Source organism: Pinus tabuliformis, chromosome 2_2, assembly GCF_031772625.1.
Source record: "Pinus tabuliformis cultivar Carrire ecotype Pingquan chromosome 2_2, CPIR1, whole genome shotgun sequence".
NCBI lineage: Eukaryota > Viridiplantae > Streptophyta > Pinopsida > Pinales > Pinaceae > Pinus > Pinus tabuliformis.
This window is the reverse complement of record NC_142300.1, coordinates 468,602,661-468,612,768: the sequence shown is the minus strand read 5'-3', so window position 1 is coordinate 468,612,768 and position 10,108 is coordinate 468,602,661. Positions and strand designations below refer to the sequence as shown.

At 35.0% G+C, this 10,108-nt stretch overlaps 1 pseudogene; it reads right to left on the bottom strand.

The window, feature by feature from the left end:
* Positions 1–296: 296 nt before the first annotated feature.
* On the bottom strand, positions 297–1,970 carry LOC149193352 (abscisic acid receptor PYL9 pseudogene; annotated as a pseudogene).
* Positions 1,971–10,108: the final 8,138 nt, after the last annotated feature.

Below are 10,108 nucleotides of genomic sequence, written 5' to 3'. Positions count from 1 at the left end.
TATTCCATCTGTCATATCCTGCTATGAAGAGTAATCACTGCTATCTTCAAGTTTGAAGATTTCATGAAACAATTGAATTATATATTCTCTGATTTTTTATATCTGTATGTTTTTTGTTTTTTTGGTTTTGTTGTTGTTGTTTTTTTTTTAAATCAGAGTTTATTTATTTAGTAAAAAAAGAGTATATTAGTTTCAAAATGCAAGTAACCTCACTCCAACTAAATTTGTTGATTCTTGCTATTAGTATATGACAAAGAAACAAAAGAATACATAGAGACATTGTCCACAACTTAGGAGGCCAAAAGCACTAGAAAACATGGAAAACATGTAAAACACCTCTAACCATGATCATTCATCTAAAGTAATTGAGGCAGGGTTGTTCGGATCAGTCCCTTGGACATGCTCCTCAAAGTGCGCCATCCATGACTCCAACTTCTTCACCTTCTCTGATATCAAATTCTAGCCCAACCAGACCATCATGATCCGTCCCGAACATGGCACTAGAATTAATGCATCTTGTTTAAAATGGCAATGAGTGCGACATGTTCTTCCTGTCGCACCCTCTCCGAAGTTTCCAAACATTACAACAAAAATTGAATCAAATCCCAACAAATATCCAGACAACAATGTTGTTCCGCCTTGCCTCCATGCCAAGGCCGTCGCGCTGTCCCTCCGCTACCAGTGCCCTTCGCCGCTACCCCCACCCCACTTCAAAGTCCGCGGGTTGCTCCCTCCACCACTGGCCAAAGAACCGACACGACCACCGCGAGCCATAGAACCACCACGTGGGAACCAGCCATCGAACTACCATGTCCCCTTCTGATATCAATATTAACACAGCGAAGACCTTTGATATTTTTCATTAAATTGTAATTTTTCTTTATTACACTGTCTCACTTATCTCAATTGCAAATTCCAAGAATATCTCAAAATCAAACTTATCTCAATTACAAATTCCAAAAATATCTCAAAATCAAACTTAGTACTACAAGATAAAGAATATCTCAAAATCAAACTTAGTACTACAAGATATATATAAGAAAAAAAAAACGGTATATCAAACAGAATCACGAATCTTCAGAAACAGGTACTCGGGTCTGGGAGACTGTAAATAGCGGAGTGGGTACCATTGAGGAGTTTGGAAACATGAGCCAAAGACCGAAGATTGGATTCAATGATGGTCTCTACGAATAAACACGCCTCCTCTTTTGTATTCCCTTGTGGTACATCTACCACGTACGATTCGATCACAATAGTTTCGGGTTTCCCATTTATAAGCCTCTCGTGCAGAGTTGTGATGGATCGATAATTGTTGAGCCTATGTTCGCCCCCCACAATACTGAAGCTCAGAATATGCCGCTCCTCGTCCAGAATGTCCAGTCGCTCGGTACTGGTGGCCGCAGGAAGACCCGAAACAACACTAACTTCTCTGACACAGCCAACGTTGAGATCTCCACGCATGAAGCAATTGCGAACGAAATTTTTGTATACTTGAGGCTGGTCGAATCTCCGAACCAGCGACCAGACAACGCTAACCGGCGCCTCCACTTTCTGTATCACCACAGATGAACACCTGCACTCTCTGGCTCCATCATGTGAATGAGAATGGTATCGCTCCATCATCTCCTGCAGCCATTCCCCATATCCTTCCTCCCCCTCCCAGTACTGCACGGCGCCCATCTTGCTAATTTGTTTCGAAACGCCCGACAATCTGAAGCTTGGCTCCTCGTTGTCAATAGGTACCGAGATCAAATCCCGCGATGATCTCCACACCTCTTGAGGCTGCGTTTCATACATCATTGTCACAACTACGCTCTCGAAACCCAAAACCACAACACAGACAGATACCTCTCCCCAAGTATCGAACTACCTGTTCTTCAGTTCTGCAATTCTGCAGTTAGAAAACCAGTTCTCACAGCTCAAGCCTCATACAGAAAGCCAACGCTGGTCATGGAGGGAGCGCTAGTTACTGCTCTGGGCTTTTCTTGTGTTTGGGGTTTCTCCCTGCTCATGCTTATATAGGTTTGAATTAGGTGGGCCTGCGAAAAAGTTTGGAAGCGAAAATTCCACTCGATGGGATGCTCTAAAACTCTGTCCAATATCCGTGCTGTTGTCGTTAGGTCTAAAATATTGACAGGATGATGATGCACATATTACTATCCAGGAAAGTGGATGAGTTAACTTTTCGTGGGAGTCACGTGGTCCACTTGCTCAACTTGCCCTTGGTGCTCTAGAAGGATAGAGAGCTGTGCCTAATTTAGTTTATTGGTAGACCGATGGAGCTACTTCGAACAACAAAATCATGAAAATTTGTTCGCCGCTAAATTTTTGGGTCCATTTTGCAACCGGACTTCAACAAGTTGATGCAGTGTGTCAGTGTTCAGGATGGAAGATAGTTGCACCGACATTGGGAGCGTCAGAGCCAGAGGCAATTGCGCCAAAGCAAGCTTTTTCTTTTCGCGTCCACCACGTCAAAAAAGCAGTTGTCTTTAAAGAGATTTTTTGGAAGTTTTTCGGTGGGATTTTCTGGTCAAAATCTGGGAGCAATTTATTGAAATCGCAAGTTCGATAACTAATTTCTGCACAATCAAAACGTCCCAGAGGTTTTTCAGGGTGCTGAATCCAAATATGCAGTTAAAAAACCATTTTAAATAATACAAATCAAGATTTAACCTCAATTTTTCCCGTCGGATTCCGTCACCGGAATCTCCAAAAAATCGCACTAAAGACAACTCCGTCAAAAAATAATATATATATATATATATATATAATTATTTAATTGAGATGGTTCATTAACTATGTTATGCACTTTTGGGGGTTGTGTTTTACGTGGGCCTGAATATTCTTATTTTAGATTTTTCTTTTTCAATATATTGTTTACAAATATCAAAATGTCCCTTTAAAAGATATTATAGTTCAATGAAAATACATATCATAATATCACTTTAAAAGACATTAAAATTAAGTGAAAATACATATCATGTTATTTAATATTATATTTAAATATTTATTATTGCAATAATTATATATAATTAATTAAGTGAAGTGGGTTATTATGCTATCTAATATTGTGATTGTAAAAAAAAAACTAATCCATTATATTGTACTTATGTGCTTTATCAACATTATATGTGTACCAATTAACCAAAAATACCCAAAGAGATAAAGACTATATGAACGAAAGTTTCCCAGCTTTATGGAATTGATCATTGATGTATGCAACATAGTAGATCTCCCCTAGAGGGCATTGAAAACATTTTTTGACAAAGCATCCCCCACTCCATTTTGTTCCATCTATATATGTCCAAAATTCACCTCACCAAAAAGCTCAACCATCTTGTTGATTATCTGCAGCTAATGAGATAGTAAAGGAGGATCAAAATTTGACTTCTTTAAAACCCAATCAATCACCCCTTTAGAATCTCCAAATATGTTCAAATCTTAATGTAAAGCCACTTAGCACAATAAAGGACACCCCACAGAGCAATGATTTCCGCCCTTGTGTTGGAGTCGATGCCACAATTCCAAAAAAATGGTAATATTGCCCTGGCCTAAAGATAATGTGTGCCCCACACCCACATGAAATAATGTGTGCCCCACACCCACATGAATTATTTTCCACATCTCCATTGAAAAACCCCACAAGGTATATAACCCATATATCCACTAGCCCAAATTAATTAAAATAAGCATATATCTTAAAGCATGTCCCATAAATATCTAGTGGCTTATCCTCAAAAACACATTTATTCCTACATCTCCATATACTGCACATAACTTAAAAAGGAAGAGATCCGTAAACCTTATATTCCTTCATCTAGTCCATAATACATGCTCCCACAGATGTAAGATTCCAACTTGCAGAAATTTTTAAGGTGTTCAGAACAACAATCCAAATGGATACTAAAAATGGGCATGTGAGGAAAATGTGAATCACATCCTCTAAAAACTGTAAGTACAAAATGCATATGCCTCGACCAATAAAACCCCTATGACATAAATTATCCCATGTGAGAATTTTGTTTTGCCATGCAAGCCATCCAAAACGTATAAGCTTTAAGGGAATGTTCCATTTCCATATTTTACAGAACCACCCTTTTTCCTTCTTGTTCTGTTTTGCCATAGAAATATACTGATAAACATATCTAACAAATATTTGTCCTTGTTCTATTAGCCCCTCCCAAAAGAATTTGTCCATATTTCCATCCAGAATGATACCTGCCAAACTTAGATTTTGTATATATTTGTCCCATTCCATAACCATATCCCCATATAAACCCAAAAACCTCACTGTAGACAAGAGGGATCCGATGCAACCTATGTTAGGTTTATATAATAATGCCCAAATTATGTAAGTATCTGATAAAAAGAATTAACAAAGCATGATTACCAAAGAAACTCATTATAAGATCCATATCCACCTCCGCTAATCTCCGGATCTTGATTTTCATAAAGTCATTTTAAATTTAAGAAGTCGATTGAAAAGCCCAAGCCCCATCCTTAATCCACTCAATCATAGACCAAAATCTCCATTAACTTTATATCCCCAAAGCCAAACCAAAATTTCAATATTCTTAATGCACCAACCCCTTCCACTTTCCTTTTTGAAATGTCCAACAACTTAAGAAGGTTAATTTTTTTTTCTCGTTTACCGCTACCCAAATGAAGTTAGAAATGTTAAAATGAATCATGAAATTTATCCAATTGATGATGTCAGGTGTAATATATATATATATATAAAATTTTATTTTATGTTATTGATTATAATTTTTATTTTAAATAAATTTAAACGAGTTAATAATATTTAAAATATTATATGTATTTAAATTCTCAAAATATTATATTGAATTATATGTTAAAATTTTAATTTAAATAAAAAAAAACATTATATTTAAATCTAATGAAGATTTATATAAACAGAAAGAGCAAACAAAACATTTATTTTTATTTTTATTTTTAAATTGGATTACTTTCATATGTAAATGGATTATTTTTAAATTGGATTACTTTCATATGTAAATGGATTATTTTTAAATTAGATTACTTTCATATGTAAATGTAAATGGACCACTCATGTTAATGAATTTGTTATAATGATAATGATTAATGTCCATTAAAATTAATATGGTCTATCTAATTTTAAGAAGGTAAGAGATTAATTGATATTTGAAGTGTTCTCATCACCATAGTTATGCTGATTTTATAAGTCAAAAATATTGGTAGTGTGATAAATATTTTGAAACTTAGAAATCATGTGAATAAAAGTGGGACAAACTCTTTCATCCCGTGACATTTTGGGAATTGGCCAATGCCCAGTTTCACTTTGAAACTCATGAAAATTAGTTATCATAGCAATGTTCATTTTCTTCTTGATACTAGTCATTACAAATAGATAATTATGGTTTTCAAGATTGGGATTGATCACCTCCTTATAATATCTTAGTTTAGTTTTCCCTTTAACTCTTTGTCGCCCCACAACTTACCCTTAAATTTGGAAGTAATACTAAATTTGGAAGTTTTCCCTCTAACTCTTTGTCACCCCACAACTTACCCTTAAATTTGGAAGTAATACTATTTTTAATATTATCCTTATTATTTATGATGATATCCTTCTTTATCCCAGTAATTTAGTTAAGGTGTGAAACTTCTTTATCAATTTTATCTACTAAAGAGATTTCTATAATTATTTATTTAATAATAATAATAAAAAACTATCACAATATAATTAAATTATGAATAAATTTATAAAATAATCTAATTAAAAGATAATCTTATAAACTCAAATTACATAACACGATAGATATAGATGCTATAAATATTTAAATATATTCAACATAGAGCGTATTTACATTCCAATAATAATATAATTTTAATATTCAAGTAGTATTCATCTTCATGACACACAAATCAAATTAGATGATTTGAAATAATAATAAGTATAATGGTCTAATATTTGTATTTTGATTATTAAAATGTGTTTTCTCATAAGTGTGTCTGAGAGTTAATGTATGTATTCAATTAAATAAAAAAAATTATTTGTAAATATATTATTGTAAATAGGGGTGGTAGGAGGGGAGAGATATTATTAAATTCCGAAAGAAGCATTGTGGATAAAATTTTGTGGGGTTTTGGGCAAAAATCCAACGGCGAGGCAGAAATGTATGGGGTTTTTTCGGGGTAACTCTAGCTCATGACCATGGCATCCGAGACATTATCATTCTGGGTGATTCTTTCCTAATTATTCGATATCTGAGAAGTGACACTCCTCCAAAATATAATACATTAAACCTTTTGTATCATCGAATTAAAAGTATTCTTCTCTCCTTCTCTAGATCTTCCTTCTTCCATATCCTCAGAATTCTTAATTCTGAGGCAGATCTCCAAGCCAATAAGGCTTTCCTTCTGGATGAAGGTCAGATAGAAGTCAATGGAATGAGAGGGTATTTTTCAATCCCATAATGTGTTCATGTGTGGCTACCTTATGCCCATCATTTCTATTTCCCTCCCCTATGACCCATTGTGCCCCCCTTCTAGGCCGATCTCCTTCTCTCATCTCATTGTCATTTATGTTTATATGTATCATCACTTTAAATCCCCCATTCCCCTCCTTATGATTTTAAGGGACATCATCTATCAGCTCGACGTAGAAAGGTATGGTCATTGGTTTCATGCAAACATGCCTAAATTAATAGCTTCTATGTGGAATAGACTCGATCATAGTCCTGATCCCATGGCTAGCTATAGATGCATCTCCTTGGATTGATTTATGATGATTTATTTGCCTTGGGGTACTAGAAATAATAATGTTGAAATTTAAGCTCTTGTGTGGCTCCCATGGTGCGATGAGAATACATTTTGTTGTGGAAGCACAACCACATCCATTTCCTATGAGAGGAGTTGGTTCAAAAACCTCAATTCCCTATTGAATTTGAAGTGGGTTGCCTTTGTAACAAGGGTGGTGTCCAGACGCTGGTATATTTGCAACTCAATGATGAGCTTCGAGTAATTCTGTGGAATTTCTTCTATTGTGAGAACAGAGTGTGAATTCAACATCACTACAGTTGGATGACTTGACATCTTTCCCCTTCAGGGTCAGAGATAAGAAAATCAATTTATGATGTTCTTAGCATTATTAGACATTAGACCAACGCTGACATCTTCTATGTCCCAAATCTTAGCTTTGTCATCATTCTTGTTGTTGATCAATTGGAGGTGGCATGCCCCTTCTCGCTAGGTTTCGACCCTATAAATTGTTCTTTCAACTACATTTTCTTTTTCTGGATGCTCTATCAGAGTCTATTGGTCACTGTGTATTATCCTATCTCTCTTCAATTCTTTTCACCATTTTTCCCAGCTGCTATAGTCTCGCTCTCTTGGCACTAGCATAAATCTGTCTTTTCCATGGGTTCTAGCTCTTCAACGTTAGACTCCTTGGCCTCCATGGTGTGTGACTAATGTAGAAAATAACATGAAGCCATCAATTCTAAAATAGCAACTTGCATGTAAATATGTACCAACATCAGACCTCTGAGTGCAACTCTTTTGAAATTATAAGGGCTTAATGTTGTTGAGAACTTCTGGAAACCTGTGTATTTTTTTTTCGAAGAGCCTGGCATTTTGGGTGAACACTTCATCCATTTTCATCAGTTAAGCTTCTTACCCCTAAATATGGGTTAAGTGTTCACCCAAAACGTCGGGCTCTTCGAACAAAATACACATGTTTCTAGAAGTGCTCAACAACATTATGTTACTAACTGTGGAAATATACATGCCATAATTATAGTGGCTCTTCAACAGAGAATTTCTCACCTAGAAGATGAAGTGGATGCATTGCATAGTATCATCATGGATCTCAAGCTCTAGGGTGTTCAACCAGATAGTCCACTCATAGGGCCTCCTGAGATATCGACCTCAACAGGCCAACAAACTCTACATATTAATAAAATGTTGTAATGTTTGGCTTCAAATATTTGTGTTTTTTGTTCCAATTTTTCCACATATACTCTTCTGAGCAAATAAGAGTATTTCTATGATTTGTTTTTTTTTGTAATCTGGCTAAGGGAAATTAGACATAAATTGACATCCTAGATGTATTTGAGAAAACTAGAAATGTAATCCGCTCAGGTATTTTCCGCGTCTAGAAGCGGGTTTAATACAAAAAGTACTCATTTGTGTTAAAAAAATAAAAAAAATAAAATGTTAGCGTAAATGATCAAGTTTAAAGTCAAAGTTCAACAAGTGAATGGCTAGGTATGTATGCTGTAAATATATTTATATGGATAATGTGATAGGCTTGCTATAATAAATTCAAGTTATGTAGTACTACACCGAAATATAATATATAATGATCAAATATGGCCATAGAGAGCATGGAAGTGGTTAGGATTCCACTAGACAAGAAGTGTAAATAGGCTATGGAAAAGTAAATCATTAATTTCCATGTGTCACCCTTAAATCTTATCTCTTTTTTCCCATGGGTTTTAATGAAACCATCCACCTCCATTGACTTCTAAAACCAACTATTGAGTGCTTGTAAATATTTGGTGGGAAGTATTCTCATAAAGTTATGGAAGAGTGGATTGAATACAATCATTAGAGTCCTACATTTCTCATGTAAAAAATAATGTCATTTCCATGCACTTTAGCATTCATTCTATCACTCTCACATTCATGCTATAAGCTCATCATGTTGTATTCTCCATTGTTAACCATGAACCATTAGAAAATTGAATAAGGGAAACATTGTGAAGAGGAAATTATAGGCTTTGGTGAAAGATAGATTGTTGTAGGTGATTATAGAGGCTATAAAATTGACGAAGCCTTCACACCTTATGTACTCATTTCTCTTTGGGTGCCTAAGAGAAAAATATCTGACACTACCAAACCAAGAATCACAACAATGGCCTATTTGAAGCAGTGAAACCGTTTTGTTTGAGATTTATCAATTGGCTAAAGAAGGTGTTTCTCTTTTTATCTTCATAATGTGCTATCATTTCCTTCATAAAATTGACTAGGTGACAAGTGGTTTATGAGAAAAAATCCATATATACCATATAAACTGATTGGGTTTTAAATATAAATATGCAATATGCACCTTTTGTGAGGGTTTCACATCCTGTAGATCAAAATATTATTCCATCTGTAGTATCCAAGTTACCAAATCCTTGTCATCAAATTTCCTCATATCTATATTTGGAATGTGGTGGTTTTTAAACCCCACATTGGAGTCTCTAAAATCGTAGTTCATATTGTTTTTTGCTTCATCATGATTTTCATGGATTGCCTTGTCACCACTGGGAAGCCTTTCTTCTAGTAACTTTGCCAAACCTTCCTTCAACCCCTCTACCTTGACATTCATCATTACTTCCATGTCTTATTTTAAACCATCATTCAAAACTCCCACGTCCCTTTTTATATCACATATATTAATATTCAACATGAATTCCAATTCATTTTTTGTTACTTTTTGCGAGAATGAAATTTTTTGCACTTAGTCTCGTAAATTTGATATATCATGTTGCATTTCTTCTTCTTCTTCATGCGTCATAGAAGAGATCTTTGGTTGCTTACTAGGTGTGTCGATTTTTTTTATTTCTTTTTTTGAGGCATTTTGGAATCAAACAATGATATCTATGCTTCAATATGCCCCTTGAATCACTTCAAGCTGATTTTTCAAACAAAATTTATGCAATTTTTTTTTTAAATACACACATTTTTCTTGCTTTTTAGGAGCTCTACATTGTAGTTGTTGTATCTCTGTAATTGTGAATCTTCAAGATCTAAAATTCTGTCATGTAGTATCCCTCTGAGTCTTCTTTCCAACCCAACAAGTCAGACCAAGATTGGATTCTTTAAGAAAGAGTTATGCCCAATCTCCCACAATGGCCTGATTATAGACTAGTTCCATAGAGAGAACTTGTACAGAGTGCCATGTGTCACTATTTCAACCTTCAGACCGAAAAATGATACCCAAAAAACTATATTCTGTCCTCTTTTCATATTTTTTTACGAAATTCAGATCTAGTGATGAGAGAGAAAGCTATGACGATTGTCCCTAGGTCACTTGTTTGAGATGCAATTCTGGAGCCTACGAAAACCCTAACTTCCT